Here is a 22,801-nt window from a genome sequence, read left to right on the forward strand (position 1 = left end):
TAATTAAGTAATTTACGAATGGCAAAAAATCCTTTGCTAAAGAGAGAAACAAACTACTGTTGATTTAAATCAGGTTAAGATAAACGGTTATTTCTGAAAAGAAAGATGGGGAATAGGAAGGAACATGGAACCAAGGAGCTTCAAATATATGTATCATGTTTTATCTCTTAATGAAGAAAAACAAAATACTAATTTCGCTTTAGCTGGATTGTAGCTACCTAGCGTATTCACGGTTGTATTCTCTATACTTTAAGTTTGACATGTGTCATGCTAAAAATACATTGGAAAGTAGGTATTATCCACCTTTTCTCTAAAATAACAATGCATATTTAATCTTTATCATACCAGTATGTATTTTACACATATTCCATCTCTGTGAGCTTACCTGCTTTTTTCGGAAATATTTATTATTAATGATGTGTTAAGTGTAATTCTATAGATGTTTGGAGGAAAAAAAGAAAGGTATAGCATACCAATAAAATATCTACCCCCCATCCCCCCAAAAATATCTGGTTGGCCATGGTGCTTCTTGCCAGTAATCCCAGCACTCAGGGAGGGCCAAGGCAGGTGGATCACTTGAGGCCAGGAGTTCAAGACCAGCCTGGCCAACATGGTGAAATGCTGCCTCTAAAATAAATAAATAAATAAATAAATAAATAAATAAGCAAGCCAGGCGTGGTGGCACACGCCTGTAATCCCAGCTACTTGGGAGGCACAAGAATCGCTTGAACCTGGGAAGCAAAGCTTACAGTGCGAGATCGTGCCACGTACTCCAGCCTGGGTGATGGAGTGAGACCCTCTCTCAAAACAAAACAAAACAAAAAATCTATTTGCTGGGTCTAGAGCCCCTTGGCTTGACGGGCTTCTTACTCCTCAAGACCCTCAAAGGAATAGAAAAGCATCTTAACCTTCTAGCAGGATATAAATGTTAGTGTCCCACTAAAATGTGTATGTTAAAACTTAATAACCAATGTGACAGCATTAGGATGTGGAGCCTTTAGGAGGTGAATGGAATTGGCATCCTTTAACAACAACAAAAAAAGGGCCCAGAGAGCTGCCTTGTCCTTTCCACCATATGAGGACCCAGCAAGTAGGCACCATCTATGAACCAGAAAAGCGGGCCCTCACCAGACAACAAATCTTTTGGCACCTTCATCTTGGACTTCTCACCCTTAAGAACTGTAAGAAATAAATTTATGTTGTTTAGAAGCCACCCAGTTTATGGTCTTTTGTTATAACAGCCTGAACATGAAGACAGAAAATGGTACCAAGAAGTGAGGGGGCTGTTGTAACAAAACCAAAAATGTGAAAACCAATTTGAAACTAGGTAATAAGTAGAGGCTGGAAGAGCTTGGAAGTGCAAGCTAGAAAAAGCCTAGATCACTATGAATGAACTGAACTGTTAAAGGGTAATTCTGGTGAGGATTCAGAAAGACAGAAGTGTGGGGAATGCCTCAATCATAGAGAAAACCTAAATAAATGGCCATGAACAGAATGTTGTTAGAAATAATGGACATTGGCCGGGCGCGGTGGCTCACGCCTGTAATCCCAGCACTTTGGGAGGCCGAGGCGGGCGGATCACAAGGTCAGGAGATCGAGACCATGGTGAAACCCCGTCTCTACTAAAAAAAAATACAAAAAATTAGCCGGGCGCGGTGGCGGGCGCCTGTAGTCCCAGCTACTCAGGAGGCTGAGGCAGGAGAATGGCGTAAACCCAGGAGGCGGAGCTTGCAGTGAGCCGAGATCGCGCCACTGCACTCCAGCCTGGGCGACAGAGCGAGACTCCGTCTCAAAAAAAACAAAAAAACAAACAAACAAAAAAAACAAACAAAAAAAACAAATAATGGACATTAAAGGCCATTATGATGAGGTCTCAGATGAAAATGAGGAACATGCTGTTAGAAACTAGAAGAAAGGCCATCCTTGCTATAAAGTGGCAAAGAAGTTGGCTGAATTGTTTTGGGGAAGGTAGAGATATGAAACTGAATATCTGGTTGAGGAAATTACCAAGCAAAGTGTTGAAGATGCAGCTTAGCTTCTCTTCAACGTTTTAGAAAATGCAAGAAGAGATGAATGACCTAGAGATAAACTGTTCATCAAAAGGAAATAAGAAGTCAAAAATTTGAAAAATTTTCAGCCTATCCACTTTGGAAAAAATGAGAACACCCATAAAGGAGCCTGAACTGATTAAGACATCCCCTAATATATGGCACTGGAAACTTCCTGGCAGTTCAAATCTAGAATTCAGAGGCTGAAGAGTACACTATAGAACTCCAAAAGCCCAAGTTACCAAGAAAGCTGGGCAAGAAGAGCCACAGGAAAACTCTTAGTTAAAAAGGAGACCATCAGCTGAATTTACCTGCACATTTCCTTTGTATAAGTAAGGTTAAAATTTGGCAGAGTAAAGGAAAACGTATAGTCCCAAATCTACAAGTTTGCTTCCCTTAAGTTACAGTGGAGCATACAGGAAGATATGATTAGAGTTGTATATTTTCTCCATTAAAAAAAAATTCAAAAAAGTTAGATCAAGGAAAGAGGAAAAATTTTTTAAGACGTGACCTTTTCATACAATTCTCAAAAAGATATATACTATTTTAAACCAGTATCAGACATCTCCCTGCCGAAGGGAAACATTTTTTTTCTTCTATTTTACTACCAAGAATAAACAGGAGAAATAAAAACGCTTTGTGCACTATTTCAGTTTAGGAAATCACTTGCTTACCAAAATTGGCGCCCACATTTGCAGCGAACAGGTTTAGCATCAGTATACTGGACTTTAACAACATGGTGGCAATCTGGGGCAAGACACCACTTTAACAGTCGACTGCACTGAAATACAAGTTAGAAAATAAAAAATGACAGCTGGTTGGGCACAGTGGCTCACACCTATAATCCCAGAACTTAGGGAGGCCAAGGCGGGAGGACTGTTTGAGGTCAAGCACTCAAGACCAGCCCGGGTAACACAGCAAGACCTTCTCTCTACCTTTAAAAAAAAAAAAAAAAAAAAAAGAATTTAGCCAGTCATGGTAGTATGTGCCTATAGTCCTGACTACACAGGAGGCTGAGGCAAGAGGATCACTTGAGCCCAGAAGGTAGAGGCTGCAGAGAGCTGTGATCATCTGCTGTACTCCAGCCTGGGTGTCAGAATGAGGCCCTGCCTCAAAAAACGGCAGCAAATTAAACTATGTCATGATGCAAGACTTAATAGTACATCAAGCAATTATTTATATTGCTTCTCTGGTACAAGGGGCAAATGGGGGATGATGACACAAGCTTATGAAAATTTGCTGTGGTCTTCTACAGCAACACTTTCAGATGTACTTTTTTGTTGTTGTTGTTTTTTGTTTTTTTTTTTGAGATGACTGATCCTTGAAGACTCGGTTTTATAAAATACATGAATTATCTCTTGTTCTATGTTCTTTTAATCCCACTGAAACTTTAATTAAATATTATGCATGTGATCATTAAAAAGCACTAATTTATTTATGGTTCTATTTCAGGACAATTTTCAAAAGACACAAGAAAATCCGATATATTCTTTATCAAGGAAGGTGCTTAGATGCTACAGAATAGTTCAAGATAGGCTAAAGGATATACATACAACTTCTCCCACAAAAAGCTCTTTTAAGAAAAAAAAAACAAAAACAAAAACCCAGTTCCTAAACCACAGGCAAAGAGTGCATTTTAGGTCATCAAAAGGAAATATAACTTTTATAGTATTTTTATTATGAAACAAAACACTCTGCACCAGAATTCAGAAGTCCGTTGACCATTTCAAATAATACACTATTTCTAAAATAGGCTGTTTCCAGGTTTAATCTCTAACAGAAATCATTACTTTTTAGAATCAGAAGACCAAGTTACACTGATGTTGTCATACAGGATCTGGTCAACTCCTCTGTAAAGAGCCAAGAGGGTAAAGAATTTTGGTTTTGCAGGCCAGAACAGCCTCCGTAGCAACTACTCAACTCTGCCACTGTAGCACAAAAGGAGTCATAGAACAAATGGGCAAAGGCATGGTCCAATAAAGTATAGCATTCTTTATTAACAAGATTTACTGGTAATGAAACCTAAAACGAGCAGAGAAATAGCAGGGTTAGAATCTCAAACATGGTTAAACATGACATGATTAGTAATCTACTACAATTCTCTGCTATGGTAAAGAAAAAGAAAGAATACACTAAAAATGATTTTATTATCCAAGGTCAAGATATATGGAGAGATCTACTTACTGGTTTCTCATACTCTTTTATTTTATTTTGCTTTTTATTAAGAGGGAGTCTCGCTCTGACATCCAGGCTGGAGTGCAGTGGCTCTATCTCGGCTCACTGCAACCTCCGCCTCTGAGGTTCAGGCGATTCTCCTGCCTCAGCCTCCCAAGTAGCTGGAATTACAGGCTTGTGCCACTGCGCCCAGCTAATTTTTGTATTTTTAGAAGAGACGGGGTTTCACCATGTTGGCCAGGCTGGTCTTGAACTCCTGATCTCAGATGATCCACCCACCTCGGCCTCCCTTAGTGCTGGGATTACAGGCGTGAGCCACCGCACCCGGCCTGTCATACTCTTTTGAGAATAAAGGTATTTTGGCATGCTTCAAAATATGGTAAAGATGTTTTTTTACCGTCAATAAATTATAATTTTTTAAAATAGTATTTCTATTAATAAACAGAATTCTTTCCTACAAGAAGGAAAACAAATCACTTACCTCTACAAAGCTATTTGTTATTAAATGCTGATACTTTAACTTTTGAATCTGTGATCAGGCGCCTGAAACCAAGAATAAATATAGATTAGAAAGTTTCCAGTCAAGAGTATTTTCCACATTTATAAAACATAGTTTCCAAAGCTGTTTATGCTAATGGCTACAACATGTTTATGCCCTAAGCTGTAAATACTGAAATGCACACAGGCTATCAACAAATGTAATTGTACTGATCAAAACAATAATTTCAAAGTCTGTATAGTTTTATTTTCATAGACTTTTTTTTCCATGGTTCTTATTTTTTAAATATTCTACTTTTACCCAGTTTTTATTACAGCCTAATGACTTACCAACTAGTGCCAAGTGTAGGCTCATTTCAGGGTCTTTTGACTCTGATATCATGCCTTAAAAGACAGCAATTCTCAGCCACCTTCCTTCAGATACCCCACCCAAATCAGTATGTGAAATGAGACAGATATTGTTGACAGAAATGTTAAGAAATGGATCCAGGTTTTGTGACACCTAAAGCTCATATAATTTTAAGAGCCTTCTTCCTCTGAGAGCTCTTGGAAATTAACCAGAAATGCTCACTGATTGCATCCTGGTCTCTCTATAATTCACAAGAATTTCCAGAACTCACAGGAGCCCACGTCGTGAGGAACCCTGAAGCTTAAGTTTCATTAATTCTATGGTAAATACTCCTGAGTATATTACAAGAAAAAGAATTCCCACTGAGAAAGACAGGAAGAACATGCCTGTAGCTCAATCCCATTAAAATATTTTAAATGAACCAGACAATCTGGCCTCATCTGACTCTTCTGAGCTTCACAGGCCTCTCTCCTTCCACAAGATCCCACCCTGTCCGGTGCCACTTTCAGTGCACTTCTATCACATTCGTATTCTTGTATTTCCTTCAAAACAGTAAGTACCACCCTTCATCAGAGGTTTTGCATAAGGCTGCCTCCCTTGGAAAGACAAGAATACTATAATGGAGCTCTAAGATGGGAGAGCCGAGGTTTGAATGCCGGCCTCACCACTCACTAGCTATGAATTGAAGGTAAATTCTTTGAACTTTCCATTCCTCAGGTTACTAATCTGTAAAATAGATATCAGAAATACGGTTGTGAGACTAGAATAGTGCCTGGCAGACAGTAAGCACTCAATAAATATTAGACGCTATTACTATATTACTTCACTCAGTTACAATCAAGTATTACTCAAGGAAGCCTTTCCTGAGTTTCCACACTCGTTTGGATATAGATCCCCTCTCAATTCTCATGGTACCTTAAACATCTCCTTTATAGAAATTATCATAACTTTAATTAGACAGTTATCTGTATAACCATTTAATATTTGTCTTTCTCCTCCCAACCCCAAGAAAGGATACCCAGGTGTCCGGTACAGTGCCTGGCCTGTAGAAAGTGTTCAATATTTTTTAAATGAGTAAATCTCCATATTTCACAGAAGTGGAACCTGTGATCTAAAAATAATTCGTGTGGTTCCACAAAAAGTTAAACATAGGGGGCCGGGCGCGGTGGCTCACGCCTATAATCCCAGCACTTTGGGAGGCTGAGACAGGCGGATCACAAGGTCATGAGATCGAGACCACCCTGACTAACATGGTGAAACCCCATCTCTACCAAAAAAAAAAAAAAAAAAAAAAAAAATTAGCCGGGCGTGGTGGCGGCGCCCGTAGTCCCAGCTACTGGGGAGGCTGAGGCAGGAGAATGGCGTGAACCCGGGAGGCGGAGCTTGCGGTGAGCCGAGATCGCGCCACTGCACTCCAGCCTGGGCGACAGAGCGAGACTCCACCTCAAAAAATAAAAAAAAAAAAAGTAAAAGATAGCATTACCACATGACCCAGCAATTCTCCTTTGAGGTACAGATATACTTAAGAGATTAAAAACAGGTGTTTATGGCCGGGCGCGGTGGCTCACGCCTGTAATCCCAACACTTTGGAAGGCCGAGACAGGCGGATCACGAGGTCAGGAGATCGAGATCATCCTGGCTAACACGGTGAAACCCCGTCTCTACTGAAAATACAAAAATTAGCCAGGCATGGTGGCGGGCGCCTGTAGTCTCAGCTACACGGGAGGCTGAGGCAGGAGAATGGCTTGAACCCGGGAGGTGGAGCTTGCAGTGAGTGGAAATCGCGCCACTGCACTCCAGCCTGGGCCACAGAGCGAGACTCCCTCTCAAAAAAAAAAAAAAAAAAAAAAAACCGGTGCCCAATGAAAAACTTGTACACAAATGGTCATATGTTCACATAACACATTTCTGTAAAAAATGGAAATGTCCATATAATGGAACCATTATTCAGCAATGAAAAGGAATAAAGTGTTGATTCATAATACAACATGGATGAATCTTGAAAACATTAAAGAAGCCAATCACAAGAGGCAACATATTATATGATTCCATTTATATGAAATGTCCAGAGAGGGAGAAAGGAGTAGCAAATGACTGCTTAACAGATATAAGGTGATCAAAATAGTCTGCAATTAGGCAATGTTTCTAGAATAATATTATGTATATACTAAAAGCCACTGGATTATATACTTAAAAATACAGTTGCTGGCCAGGAGCAATTGCTCACGCCTGTAATCCTAGCACTTTTGGAGGCAGAAGTGGTCGGATCACTTGGGGTCAGGAGTTGAAAACCAGCCTGGCCAACATGGTGAAACCTTATCTCTACTAAAAATACAAAAAAAAATTAGCTGAGCATGGTGGCGGGCACCTGTAATCTCAGCTACTCAGGAGGCTGAGGCAGGACAATCACTTGAACCTAGGAGGCAGAGGTTGCAGTGAGCCGAGATCATGCCACTACTGCACTCCAGTCTGGGCAACAGAGAGAGATTCCATCTCAAAGAAACAAAAAACAAAAAAAACCCATTGCTTCTTAAACAACACAGGTTTGAACTGCATGGGTCCACTTACACATGAATAGTTTTCAACCAAATGTGAATCGAAAATAGTTACTTGTGGGATGTGAAACCTGCATATATGGATGGTCGAATTTTTGTATACATGGGTTCTGCTGGGCTGCCATGAGCATGTGCAGATTTTGGTATATTCAGGGTGTAGGGTGTGGGTCCTGGAACCAATCCCCAGTACACTAAGGATGACTGTAATTAAAATGAGTTTTATGTTACAGATTTTATATCAATAAATAATAATAAGGAATATTCTCAGGCCAAAAGTCAGATGCCCTGCTTGCCAAACAAACGCATCTTATTTACACATGTATTACTCATAATGCTTTTTGGGTATGACAAATCCTAATGATTTCTGATAGCTGACCTTAACCTAAAAAGTTATCTAAACCTGGCATGGACCACCAGGACCGGTGATAGCAAACGTCAGCCAATAGTTATTAGGACAAGGTTCTACCCTTAGTTTATCTGATATTGATAAGGAAGTAAAAGAAAGTGAGCATCCATCTTCGAGACTAGGCATTCTCAAGAAGGTGGCAGCAAGTGTCACTCTGGTCATTTATAAGACAATTCTCTTGACAAAGATTTGTTGCCATCACAAACTGAAAATAGTTATTGGCCGGGTGCGGTGGCTCATGCCTGTAATTCTAGCACTTTGGAAGGCCAAGGCAGGCGGATCATCTGAGGTCAGGATTCGAGACCAGCCTGGCCAACATGACAAAACTCTGTCTCTACTAAAAATATGAAACTTAGCTGGACATGGTGGTGTACACCTGTAATCTCACCTACTCGGGAGGCTGAGGCAGGAGAACTGCTTGAATCCAGGAGGCAGAGGTTGCAGTGAGCCGATACGGCACCACTACACCCCAGCCTGGGCAAACCAATAAATTGATTGACCACATAAACAAAATTTAAAACCATTATCATCTCCTCAAATGACACAGCGAAAGCTTTCAATAAAGTCCAGCATCTCTTCATGATAAAAACCATCAACAAACTAGGCTTTGAAGGAACATACCTCAAAATAAAAAGAGCCATCTATGACAAACCCACAGCCAACATCATACTGAAAACAGGCAAAAGCTGGAAGCATTCCACTTAGGAAAGGGATGCCCATACTCACCACTCCTATTCAACATAGTACTGGAAGTCCTAGCCAGAGCCATCAGGCAAGAGAAAGAAATAAAACGTATCCAAATAGGAAAAGAAGTCAAATTATCAGTCTTCACTGATGATGATTCTACACCTAGAAATAACCCTAAAGACATTGCCAAAAGGCTCCGAGAGCTGACAAAGTCAGTAAAGTTTCAGCATACAAAATAAATGTACAAAATTCAGTAGCATTTAATATATACCAATAACATTCAAGGTGAGAGCCAAATAAATAATGCAATCCTATCGATAATAGTCACACACACGTAAATGGTTTTTAGGATAACTAGCTAGCCACATGCAGAAGAATGAAACTTAACCCCTGTATCTTTCACCATATACAAAAATCAACTAAAGGATTAAATACGTTAATGTAAGAGCTCAATCTGTAAAAATCTTAGAAGAAAATCCAGGAAATACCATTCCAGACATCAGCCTTAGCAAAGAATTTATGACAAAGTCCCCAAACGCAACTGCAACAAAAGCAAAAATTGACAAGTGGGACTTAATTAAACTAATGAGCTTCTGTACAGCTAAAGAAACTATTAGACAACCTACAGAATGGGAGAAAATATTCAAATTATACACCCAAAAAAAGCCTCATATCCAGAATCTATAAAGGAACTTAAGCAAAAAACTAATAATCCCATTTAAAAATAAGCAGGCTACTTTGTCAATGAAGTAGCTATTCCTTTGTTTCTTTACTTCTCTAATAAATTTGCTTTCACTTAAAAAAAGAAAAAAAAGGGCAAAGTACATGAATAGACACTTCTCAAGAAGACAAACACATAGCCAACAGATACAAAAAAAGTTCAACAACACTAATCATTAGAGAAATGCAAATCAAAACCATAATGATGTAGCATATCATCTCATACCAGTCATAAGGAATATTATTTAAAAGTAAAAAAAATTAAAACAAAAAAATAATGTTAAGTAAAAAAATAACAGATGTTGGTGAGATCACAGGGAAAATAAATCACTCTACCAAAAAGACACATTCATTAGTATGTTCACTGTGGCATTAGTCACAATAGCAAACACATGAAATCAATCTAGATGCCCATCAACAGTGGACTGGATAAAGAAAATGTGGCACATGTACACCATGAAACACTACGCAGTCATAAAAAAGACAGCACAATCATGTCCTTTGCAGCAATACAAATGCAGCTAGAGGTCATCATTCTAAATGAATTAACACAGAAATACTCAATACCGCATGTTCTTATTTTTAAGTGGGAGCTAAACGGTGAATACACGTGAAGATGAGAATAAAAGACAGTTGGGACTATTAGAGTGAGTAGGGTGGGACAGCAAGAGTTGAAAAACTATCAGGTATTGTGCTCACTACCTGGGTGATGGGATCATTTGTACCCCAAACCTTACGGACAAGGAATTTACCCATGTAACAAACCTGCACATGTACACCTGAACCTAAAATAAAAGTTGAAAGAAAAAAAAGAAAGAACCTTTCACAAGAAGAGTTGTTAGCTGAAAGCCTCCAGCTTGCCTCCAGCTGTAGTGTATCTGAAATCAGTAGCAGTGTTTCAGCAAAGACCATGATTCCCTGGGTAGTCTCCGTCAATGACTGAGCATATCAAGCGTACTGGGCCCAGCTCTTTCTACTTATTAAGGTATCCCTCTATAGGCAATCTATGCACAGAAATTCCCCCACAGGGCTGCTAAAGACTCTCATAGCTGTATCATGTGAAGTCTCTTCCTGTACAATCTTCCTTCTTTCTAGCCTTTAACAGATGTCAGGCTTACATCAATGTCTATCTGCTCCTGCTGTTTACCTTACACATATGCTATTCCACAATGGGTCAGTTTCACTTTTTTTTCTATCTTGGGATCTGCTTCCAAGAGCACCTCAACTAACAGATATGCACAATCTAATCTCCAATCCCAAGGTTTATCAAAATCTAGCTACCATGCATTTCTAAGTTTGTAAGAATAGTGATCAGGCGTTTAACCAAATTACAAATGGGCTTTTGTACTGCTACTAAGGAATGGAATGTAGATGTAAAAGTTTCTTCAGACTTTGAGAAGTTCCACTTCCTTTGAGGTGCTAAGTAAAAATTAATTTGGTTTAACCAACTAACCAATATTCACATGCAGAATCTATCAAAAATACTTACATAACTGTGTTGTCATCCACTAAGATATCACAACCATGAGCAGGACACGAAATAGTCTGAAAAAGATTGAACTTTAAACTGTCTTCATTCAACAAATACTTAATGAATGCTTACCATTGCCAGGCACTTTGCTAGGTTCTGGGAATACCTTAATGTTTATAGGATCTCAATCCTTCCCTTTCTCCCTAAGGGAAATGTGTGTGAGAGTATATTTATCACCATAAAGCAACTAGACTTGCTAACCTGAGTGATTGGTTTTTAAACACACAACTTTAAAGGTAAAAGCAAGATAATCTTACAAAACTGTGAAACAAGTTTCAGTTAACATATACCAATACTGATGCCGGCTGAGAAAACATTACCTGGAGTGGCTCTTTAACTGGAATGCCACATTACTTTAGGGAAAAGCCTATTACCTTTAGTTGTTTGAATCTAGAAAAATGTTCCCCATGCGATTCATGATACACAAAGCTTCACCTGTTTTTATTTGTGCAAATTTGTGCAAGGGTCTGAACACTACAGGAAATTCAACAAAAAAGTGAGAAACAACTTGGTATCTTTACCTGACCCATGCCTTCTTCCATTATTTTGGTAGTTAAATATTCACTCCAGCATTGCATACAAAACTTATGTCCACATTCAAGGCCAGTGAAATACTGTAAGAAAAATAAAACATGAACTTAACAAAGACATGATCAGAAAAATCACTATAAACAGTGACTCAATAGGGCTTGATAAGGTCACATTTCTTACAGTGGCTAAAATGTCCAGTTTGACAATAGATGGGCTCCTAAAATGAACTTTTCATGGTGAAATCTGGACATGCAAATACACTGAACACACATACATCTTAGGAATGGCAGGCAGCAACATCTGTATTAAATATAAAAAGACAGACAAATGAGCATATGAAAGAATGCTCAGTATCATTCAGCATCATGGAAATGCAAATCAAAACCACCACGAAGGCTGGGCAACATGGCAAAACCCTGTCTCTCTACAAAAAATACAAAAATTAGTCAGCCATGATGACGCATGCCTGGAGTCCCAGCTATTTGGGAGGCTGACGTGGAAGCACTGCCTGAGCCTGGGAGGCAGAGGTTGTAGTCAGCTGAGATCACACACCACTGCACTCCAGCCTGGCCAAAAGAATGAGACCCTGTCTCAAACAAAACAAAGCAACACCACTTCACACTCACTAGAACAGCTATAATTAGAAAGACAGAGAAAGCAGGGCACACTGGCTCATATCTGTAATCCCAGCGCTTTGGGTGGCTGAGAGGGGAGGATTACTTGAGGCAAGGAGTTCAAGACCAGCCTGGGCTCAACATAGTGAGACTCTGTCTCCACAAAAAATTAAGAAATTAGCCAGGTGTGGCAGCACATGCCTGTAATCCCAGCTACTCAGGGGGGCTGAGGTGGGAAGATCACTTGAGCCTGAGAGGTCAAGGCTACAGTCAGCTGTCATCATGCCACTGCACTCCACACTGGGCAACAAAGTGAGGCTCTATTCAGAAAAAAAAAAGACAGATAATATTAATAATGAGTGTTGGTGGGGATGTAGAAAAATTGGAGCCTTCGTACACTGTTGATAGAGATGTAAAATGGCACAGCAACTTTGGAAACAATCGGGCAGTTCCTCAAAATATTAAACATAGGGTTACCATATGACCCAGCAATTCCAATCCTAGGTATATACTTGAAAGAAATGAAAACACACATCCATACAAAAACTAGTACACAAATGTTCATTATAGCATTATTCATAACAGCCAAAAAATGAAAACGATCCAGATGTCCATCAACTGAAGAAGAAAAGTATTTTTTCCATATAATTTCCACAGATAAAATATTGTTCAGCCATAAAAGGAAATAAAGTACTGATACATGGCCACAATATAGATGAACCTTGTCTTCAAGATTCTTCTCCTATCACTTGCATAGTGAAATTTCTTGTAAAAGACTGAAAATAAGCCAGTCATAAAAGATCACACATTGATTCTTTACTTTTTTTTTTTTTTTTTTTTGAGACCGAGTCTCGCTCTGTCACCTAGGCTGGAGTGCAGTGGCGCCATCTCGGCTCACTGCAACCTTCGCCTCCCAGGTTCAAGCAATTCTTCTGCCTCAGCCTCCCAAGTAGCTGGGACTACAGGAGCGCACCACCACACCCAGCTAATTTTTGTATTTTTAGTAGAGACAGAGTTTCACCATATTGCCAGGCTGGTCTCCAACTCCTGACCTCGTGACTCACCCACCTCGGCCTCCCAAAGTGCTGAGATTACAGGCGTGAGCCGCCATGTCAAGCCTTGTTTGATTCTGTTACATGAAATGTCCAGAATAGGTATATCCATTGACAAAGAAAACAGATGAGCAGCTGCCTACGGGCTGGGGGACTTGGGAGGAATTAGGGGGTGAATTTAAAAAGGTATCTCCTGGGGGATTATCAAGTGTTTTTAAAATTGTGGTGATGGCACGTAACTCTGTAGAATATACTAAAACCACTTTAAATGGGTGAACTGGATAGTATATAAATTATATCTCAATAAACCTGTTATGAAAAGACATTCGGAATAGCTAAGGATAATAGTAACTAACACTTTGTTCTAAAATGTTAGAGTTAAGGGATCCTTAAATGAAGCTGTATCCTGTAATGCGACATGAAGTAAACACTTTCAATAATATTAGATGATCTGGAGGATTATGTCTTTTAAAAAGATTCAAATAATGGTTACCTTATTTTAAAGAACATTTTGCAATAATTTACCACTAAATTATTTTTAATTGAGTAAGTTATATAGGCTTATGATTAAAAACAAATTTTTTTAACAGTACAAGTTCAGAGTTTATGCTGAAAAATAAGCCTCCCTAGGCCAGGCGCGGTGGCTCACACCTGTATTCCCAGCACTACGCACTACCGGAGGCAGACGTGGGCGGATAACTTACAGTCAGGAATTTAAGACCAGCCTGGCCAATGTGGCGAAACCTGTCTCTACTAAAAATACAAAAATTAGACAGGTGTGGCATTGAGGCAGGTATATCACTTGAGATCAGGAGCTCAAGATCAGCCTGGCCAAAATGGCGAAACCCTGTCTCTACTATAAATACAAAAATTAGCCAGGTGTGGGGGCAGGCACCTGGAGTCCCAGCTACTTGGGAGGCTGAGGCGGGAGAATCGCTTGAACCTAGGAGGCGGAGGTTGCAGTAGGTCAAGATTGGGCCACTGCACTCCAGCTTGAGTGACAGAGTGAGACTGTCTCAATAAAAAAAAAAGGCCTCCCTCATTCCCATCCCTGTTGTTTGTTTCCTCTACCCGGAGGCAACTGCTATTTCCAGTTGCTTACATATTCTTCCAGAGGTGTTCTAATGTACACACTTACACACACACTGTAACAGTACCACAAATTCTCTTCTGCACCTTGTTTTTTGTTGTTGTTTCAAAAAATCCAATAGGGCTGGGCAAGGTGGCTCACGCCTGTCATCCCAGCACTTTGGGAGGCCAAGGCGGGTGGATCATTTGAGTTCAGGAGTTCGAGACCAGCCAAGCCAACATGGCGAAACCCTGCGTCCACTAAAAATACAAAAAACTAGCCAGGTGTGGTACTGTATGCCTGTAATCCCAGCTACTCAGGAGACTGAGGCAGCAGAATCCCCTCAACCCAGGAGGCGGAGGTTGCAGTGAGCCAAGATCGCACCCTTGCACTCCAGCCTGGGCGACAGAGCAAGACTCCATCTAAAAAAAAAGTAGAGAGACACTGTAGTCGCAGCTACATTTCCCAGTACAGTGGTGGGCCAGGACAGCTACTATCTTAACTACTTTAACCTAAAACATGAAGTTGCTAGGGTTAAAAAAATTAGCTACAACACACTTGGGAAGGACTGGGGTGGAGAGTGGAATCTATGAATTTACAAAGTGCTCCAATGTCTCAGGACATTGTTTTTAAAGAAGCAGCCACTCAGGACAGTTAACTCCAAAGGGTTGTAAACTAAGCTAGCAAAAGTACTTATTTTAAAATGTGCGTGTGACGCTGCATAAAGCAAAAATTGCTTTCTGGAAGGATAAAGATACTGAAGATATATATAATAAAAAAGTACAAATGCTTGGAGAGTAGTAAAATGTGGGAGTTATACAATGTAAGTAAAGAACTCACTCATCCAATAATAAAGCTTCATGAAGAATTTCAGGTGACATTTACTTTCAAAACTCTAGAGGTTCAACTTATCTTTCTATATTTGTCTAAAAATTATGAGGAAAGGACATCCTAGTTTTGTCATGATACTTTTCGGAACACTTAGCAGTTTCCATAATGCTTTTAACTTACTTGCCAACCCATGCTGTTCCTTTTGCTATCTTGTCCTATCACTTGCATAGGAAAATTTCTTGTCAAAGAGTAATTGGTTTACATTTATTGCTTCCATTTCCTTTCCCACCTTCAAGTCAATGACTCTTTAGCCCATGAAGTTTGGTTTCTCATCCTACCTCACTCCTTCACTTCATTTCAAATTAACTTTTTAAATCTTTTCTCTGAATTTTTTCGTACTATTTACCATCCCCCAGTTCTTGAAAGTACATTCTCTCCTCCTTTGGATTCTGTATTGCTACATTTTCCTGGTTAGCCTAACTACCATGCCTTCAGATGTTAGTTCCAATTTCTGTGAATTTCTGTGGTGAGTCCTCCCTGATCAAAAACTGGGTTAGGTATCCCTCCAACACGTTCCCACAGTATCGTATCTTATATTTGCCCTGCTGAAGCACTTACCATTCTTTCTGAATATGTCACCTTACTACTTTTCTATCCAACTAACCCGTAAATTATTTGAAGTTAGGAATTATGTATTTATTCTCCATTGTTTCTTAGAGTAGTGCCTAGTGTGTTCAATGAATAGGTTCTCCATCATCAGTTACAAGTACAAAACAAAAATTTACGCTGTAAATCTCAAGTCATGATTTTGAATTCTAGTTTGTTGAGACTGTTAGACAATACCAAGAACAGTGAGAAAGTTATAGTGGATATTTGTAAGCAGCTAGCTTCAGTACTCAAATCAGAGTTAAGATTTCAATTAAGAAGGAACTGGCTATGATAGAGCAGGAGGAAAAACACCAAGAAGTAAGGAAACCTTGTAAAACCTGGGTCTTAGTATTACCTCACGGAAGCATTTAACTGTGAGCACTATGTAAAACTCAACTGGCAAAGAGAATCTGTTAAAGACAATAAAATAGTCAAAATACGAATTTAATATATTGTAACAGTAGTACTTTTTTAAAATATTCAAATTAGAATTGTGATTTAAGGTAAGAGAAATGATACAGTTTTCAGGGTGGAAGAAAATTGAAAGAATATCTTATTCAACTCAGAAAGAAAAAGAAACTGCTGGGTGCGGTGGTTCACACCTGTAATCCCAGCTCTGTGAGAGGCTAAGGTGGGTGGATCACCTGAGGTCAGGAGTTCAAGACCAGCCTGGCCAATATGGTGAAACCCCAACTCTACTAAAAATACAAAAATTAGCCAGGTGTAAAATTAGCCAGGTGTGGCAGCGGGAGCCTGTAGTCCCAGCTACTCGGGAGGCTGAGGCAGAAGAATCACTTGAACCTGGGAGGCAGAGGCTGCAGTGAGCCAAGACTAACAATGCACTCCAGTCTGGGCAACAAGAGCAAAACTCATGCCAAAAAAAAAAAAAGAAAGAAAAGAAAAGAAGAAGCCAGACGCGGTGGCTCATGCCTGTAATCCCAACACTTTAGGAGGCTGAGGCAGGCGGAACACGACATCAGGAGATTGAGACCATCCTGGCTAACATGGTGAAACCCCGTCTCTACTAAAAATACAAAAAATTAGCCGGGCTTGATGGCAGGCGCCTGTAGTCCCAACTACTCGGGAGGCTGAGGCAGGAGAATGGCATGAACCCGGGAGGTGAAGCCTGCAGTGAGCCGAGATCGCACCACTGCACTCCAGTCTGGGTGACAGAGCGAGACTCCGTCTCAAAAACAAAAAAACAAAAAAACGGAGGAGCACGGTGGCTCACACCTATAATGCCAGCACTTTCAGAGGCCAGGTGGGCAGATTGCTTAAGCTCAGAGAAGTTCCAGACCAGCCTGGGCAACATGGTAAAACCCTGTCTCTACAAAAAACAAAACAAAACACACACACACAGACACACACACACACACACACACCAGAAAAATCAGCCAGACATGGTGGCATGCGCCTGTGGTCCCAGAGTTTGAGGCTGCAGTGATCACATCACTGCACTCCAGCCTGGACAACAGAGCAAGGTCATCTCGAAAGAAAGAATGAAAAGAAAAAAGAAAAATCCAGTGACATTAAATGGCTTACCTCCCCCTAAAGCCAAAAATTTCACGTTAGAGTTATGATCAGAACTTGAGAATTTGAAAATTCAGTTCACCACTTTACCTACTAAATAACTCACTGATCATTCTATTTCTCTAAGAGTACTTAATTTTCTTTTAAAACTTTTCTCATCACTTGTATATGTGAACAAGTTAACTTCCCACAAATGGACCCCATTAGAGATACACATATACAACTCTAAGATAAACAATAAAAATCCTTCAATATAAATAAATATTAGCCAGGCTTGATGGTGCATGTCTGTAATTCCAGCTACTTGGGAGGCTGAGGGAGGAGGAACACTTGAACTTAAGAGTCTGATAAAGGCTGTAGTACACTATGACTGTGCCTGTGAATAGCCATAACACTCCAGCCTGGGTGGCATAGTGAGACCCCATTAACAGATTCATTGTGAAAATAACAGTGTCTAAGATTTGGTATACAGTAATTATTAGGAAGAGCTACTTAACAATTAAAGCAGAGAACATGAACAAGACAGTTGTAATTATCATGGAATTAAGTTATCTCTTAGATATCTTAAGACATCTTAAGACTAAACTTCCTTAGTAAACACTCAGGTAAAGCATCAAGTAAGTAAATCATCTCAGTTCAGTAAATTTTATTTTATATTTTGAGACGGAGTCTCACTCTGTCACCCAAGCTGGAATACAGTGGCACGATGTCAGCTCACTGCAGCCTCTGCCTTCCAGGCAGCAATTCTCATGCCTCAGCCTCCCAAGTAGCCGGGATTATAGATACGCACCATCACGGCAGGGTAATTTTTTTGTATTTTTAGTTGAGACAGGTTTTCATCATGTTGGCCAGGACGGTCTCAAACTCCTGGCCTCAAGTGATCTGCCTGCCTTGGCCTCCCCAAGTGCTGGGATTATAGGCATGAGCCACTGAGCCCAGCTTCAGTTCAAGAAATGTTTAGGAAGGATATTTGTACTTAAGGGATTAACATCAGTTATTTGGTTGTCTTCCTTATCGCTGGTTCTATTCCAACTCTGTCCCCACATACCATATTTAACAATCTCCATTTGAATGGATTTGATTAAGTGAAAATTTTATCTTTTGAAGAATTCTGAGAGTTCCCTAGCAAATAGTATTAACAATATTTATGAGTGTTTCTGGATATTTAAAAAACACAGTTTAAATCTATTTTAATTTGGATGAGAAACAATTCTACTCACTGCCTATCTATTACACAGTTCTCCCCGTGGTGATAAAATAAACTGCAGAAAAATTTAGGTCTATAAATGACAACTTGGACAAGTTGTTGCTGCTTTAAAAAACAAATAGGGGTTGGAGGGAAGAGGAACCAAGCTCTTACTCTTTTCCTTCCTTTCCTCACACTGAATACATTGATAGGTTATGGCTTAGAGGCTACTACTCAAAGTCCCACAGATTTTCCTTTGTCTAAATAATGGAAGTTGATTTACCCTCTGAAATACAAAGTCAGCACTAGCCTTAAACTACCAGATACTCACCGAGTTAGGGTAGTTCAAGCAGCAGATCTGACAAGGCATATCCTGTGCTGATGACCTTGTATTCATCTGGCGTGTTCGAGACTTTTTACTTGGATTAATTACATGACACTCAGCAAAGAGCTTCTCCAGGTTTCCATCAAAGTACCTGCATTATTTAAACAGAAAGGATAAGAGCCCAGCAACTGCACACTGTTAGAGCTCTCCAAAAACCTGATTTTCTATAGGGAAAAGCAAGAAGCTGAATTAAAATAAAACAAGATAATAACCTTTTTACTCTGAGGAAATAAAAGCTATATGGTACAAATTATAGCAAATAAAGGTGTGTGTATACATGTGCATATATATATTGCAAGCAGCAAAAAAGTAGCAAAAATTCAGTCTACTCTCATATATACGAGTATATGTGTATGTATATATGTGTGTGTGTGGGTGTGTATATATATGTAAACTAGTCGACTGAGTTTTTGCTATTTTTTTTCTAAATTTTGTTTTTAAATAATTGAATCTTGGGAAGTTAAGCTATTAGTATTTTAACAGTACTGCAACTAAAATTTCAGGATTAAATATTACTCTACAAAGAGTAATATTTTACATGGGTAGGGTATATTTTATACAAATGAACTCATGTTCTTAATAATTTTAGTTAAAGCAATTTAAACATATTAGCTTTAGTAAACAATTTATCTTACCACACAAATCATCTTAAAAATACAATTATTACATGTGTCTCATTTTACATAATAGACTTGCTTTCTAAACGTTCTTTTGAAATATTTTTAATTTACTGAGAAAGGAGAAGAAATAGAAAAAAGTGTAACTTCAAACATTTTATATAAAATAAATTACATATTAGCTTTTCATAAAATATGTATCTAAATACAGAGGTGTTCCATATCTAATACATCAAGAGTATATGCCAAGTACTACCTAGAGTTTTAACTAAATAGCAAACCTCTGGACAGAAGATAGTAGAGCAGAACTTAAGCGGGAGTGGGCGGGGAAGATAGTGGTAAATACTTAGCACAATGTTTCCAATGAATTCAGATAAGACATGTTCCCTGGCCTCCTGAAATAGCTTACTATTCAAAAGGGAAAAGCAATAGATTCAAAAAAATTTTAAAAAACTTTCCAATTTGCAAAACCAATATAACCAGCAAAAAGAATGCGTAATCTGGTCAATTACTTTTTAGGTTGTAAAGCCCAGGTTACAGTAACTATAATGCTCTTTATATACAAAGATTTTCAATTTTAAAAGTAATTCAATACTCCAAAGGAATTTCCAATATTTTTAATTAAGGTCTTATTTAGGCTTCATGTCAAAGGTTACTATACCTTACTGTACCTCCAGAAAAATGATTCAAATGAAACAAACCATATCACTTCTCCTAAGACTAATAAATATCTTTTTTATAGATACTTTGACTACAGCATATTTCAATGAAATCATATTTTCAATTGAAATGCCAACACATTACAAAAAGGAGGATTATCAGAAAGTTAAAAGTTGTCAGGAACCCATACAAATAGAAAATTAATGTCTCTGATGATTCAGATAATCAGAATATATCTACAGCAGAAAATCAAATGCTTTCCTACAATTTCGAGACAGAGTCCCACTCTGTCGCCCAGACTGGAGTGCAGTGGTGCTATCTCGGCTCACTGCAAACTTTGCCACGGAGGTTCAAGCGATTCTCCTGCTTCAGCCGCCCGAGTAGCTGGAATTGCAGGCCTGCCACCATGCCCCGCTAATTTTTGTTCTGGTACCCAGGCGCGGTGGCTCACACCTGCAATCCCAGCACTTTGGGATGCGGAGGCCGGTGGATCACTTGAGGTCAGCAGTTCAAGACCAGCCTGGCCAACATGGTGAAACCCCATCTCTACTAAAAATACAAAAAAATTAGCCCGGCACAGTGGCGGGTGCCTGTAATCCCAGCTACCCGGGAGGCCAAGGCATGAGAACTGCGTGAACCCCGGAGGCGAGGTTGCAGTGAGCCAAGATGGTGCCACTGCACTGCACTCTAGCCTGGGCGACAGAGCGAGACTGTCTCAATTTTTTTTAAAAAAGATAATATAAAATACCAACTTTTACCTGAAAAACTGAAAGCATACCAGACTAACACTAATTATCAATTCATAAACCAGCTAAATACCTTGTTTTATAAAAATATTCACGCTCGGCGGGGCGCGGTGGCTCAAGCCTGTAATCCCAGCACTTTGGGAGGCCGAGACGGGCGGATGACGAGGTCAGGAGATCGGGATCATCCTGGCTAACACGGTGAACCCCGTCTCTACTAAAAAAAAAAAAAAAAAAAAATACAAAAAACTAGCCGGGCGTGGTGGTGGGCGCCTGTAGTCCCAGCTACTCGGGAGGCTGAGGCAGGAGAATGGCGTAAACCCGGGAGGCGGAGCTTGCAGTGAGCTGAGATCCGGGCACTGCACTCCAGCCTGGGCGACAGAACGAGACTCCGTCTCAAAAAAAAAAAAAAAAATTCACGCTCAGAAGACAAACTTCTGTCATCCAAAATTTGACAACATGGAACTAATGACTCTTATACTCTGGTTAACATTCTAGACAGTAGTCTATGAGTATACAGCCACACGGACATGTGTCTCTAATTTCATATAAATAACACCCTAGTCCACATTTCCAACCTGCTTTCTTCACTAGACAATATCTAACAGACATCTTTGTCATTAAATGTCTACATTTTTCATTTTTGCACAATATTCCACTATAGTTATTTACTATAATATATCTAACCAATGTTATTCTGAAGGACATTTAAATGTGCCACATAAAAACAATCCTTGATTAAAATCTTAGCCCATTAGATAGGGAAAAATATCTAGAGTTAACTTGTATTTCTTTATTAGTGAAGGTGAACACATTTTTCTGTGGTGATCTTATTCCTTATGAAGTTCAGTGTGTAAAGAGGAAGAGTAAATCTTTGTTTCATGGGTTGCTTTCGTTCTCCCGTTTCTTTCTTGTCTTTCAACCTTCTTTAATGGTGTTTAATTATCACTTTAAAATTTTTAGGCCGGGCGCGGTGGCTCATGCCTGTAATCCCAGCACTTTGGGAGGCCGAGGCGGGCGGATCACGAGGTCAGGAGATCGAGACCATCCTGGCTAATACGGTGAAACCCCGTCTGTACTAAAAAATACAAAAAACTAGCCGGGCGAAGTGGCGGGTGCCTGTAGTCCCAGCTACTCGGGAGGCTGAGGCAGGAGAATGGCGTGAACCCGAGAGGAGGAGCTTGCAGTGAGCTGAGATCCGGCCACTGCACTCCAGCCTGGGTGACAGAGCAAGACTCCGTCTCAAAAAAAAAAAAAAAAAAAAAAAGATAAAATAGGCTAGTAGGATTTGAATATATGGAGAGATTATTTTTTAATTTGGGATTATAGCACCACTCCCTGCAAGGACTTGTCAAAGGAGAGAAATTCACTTCGGTGTGCCACCAAAACTGATAGTTTAGTGAAAAGCCAATTCAAGCTCTTGGCTGAAATAAAGAACTCTTCATCCTCTTTAGAGGATATAAACAAACCAAACAACAGTTTGGGTAAAATCACTATAATTAGAAAACTAGTACTATTACTAGCAGCAGTACATTTTAACTTTTAGGACAATAAAACATCGTCATCCTCCAGCTGGGGCCAAGGGGTTTGGGACCAAAGGGGTGGGCCTGATCCCAGTGTCCCCACCCTTCTTGTCAAGGTGCTAAACTGGAGGGCGTTCCTTGGGTACTGACTTTCCCAGAAACTCAGAGCCAGAGAGGGCCAGGCACCAGCCCAAGGTCACACAGCCAGGCGCTTCTTCCCTCCTAGACCCCCAAGGACTGTACTTGCAGGGCTGGGACAGAGGTGGGGTGGGGAAAAGCAATGCCTTGTCAACCCATGCAGGGAGCCCTACTCCCACCCCCAAGATGTATAAAGTTGAGGAACACCCCTGCTCCCACATCCATGCTCACTCAGGGCCCTGCTCCAAGTGCTTGGCACGCACACCAGCCTCCCACCTTCCATGTCACAGGTATCAGTCTCATTT

The 22,801-nt window shown here is 39.9% G+C and overlaps 1 pseudogene; it reads right to left on the reverse strand.

Moving 5' to 3' along the window:
- LOC123574455 (E3 ubiquitin-protein ligase ARIH1-like) overlaps positions 1–18,911 on the reverse strand; it is a 32,702-nt pseudogene extending 13,791 nt beyond the window's left edge.
- Between the last annotated feature and the right edge of the window lie 3,890 nt (positions 18,912–22,801).

The sequence above is a fragment of the Macaca fascicularis genome, chromosome 7 (assembly GCF_037993035.2).
Source record: "Macaca fascicularis isolate 582-1 chromosome 7, T2T-MFA8v1.1".
Lineage (NCBI taxonomy): Eukaryota > Metazoa > Chordata > Mammalia > Primates > Cercopithecidae > Macaca > Macaca fascicularis.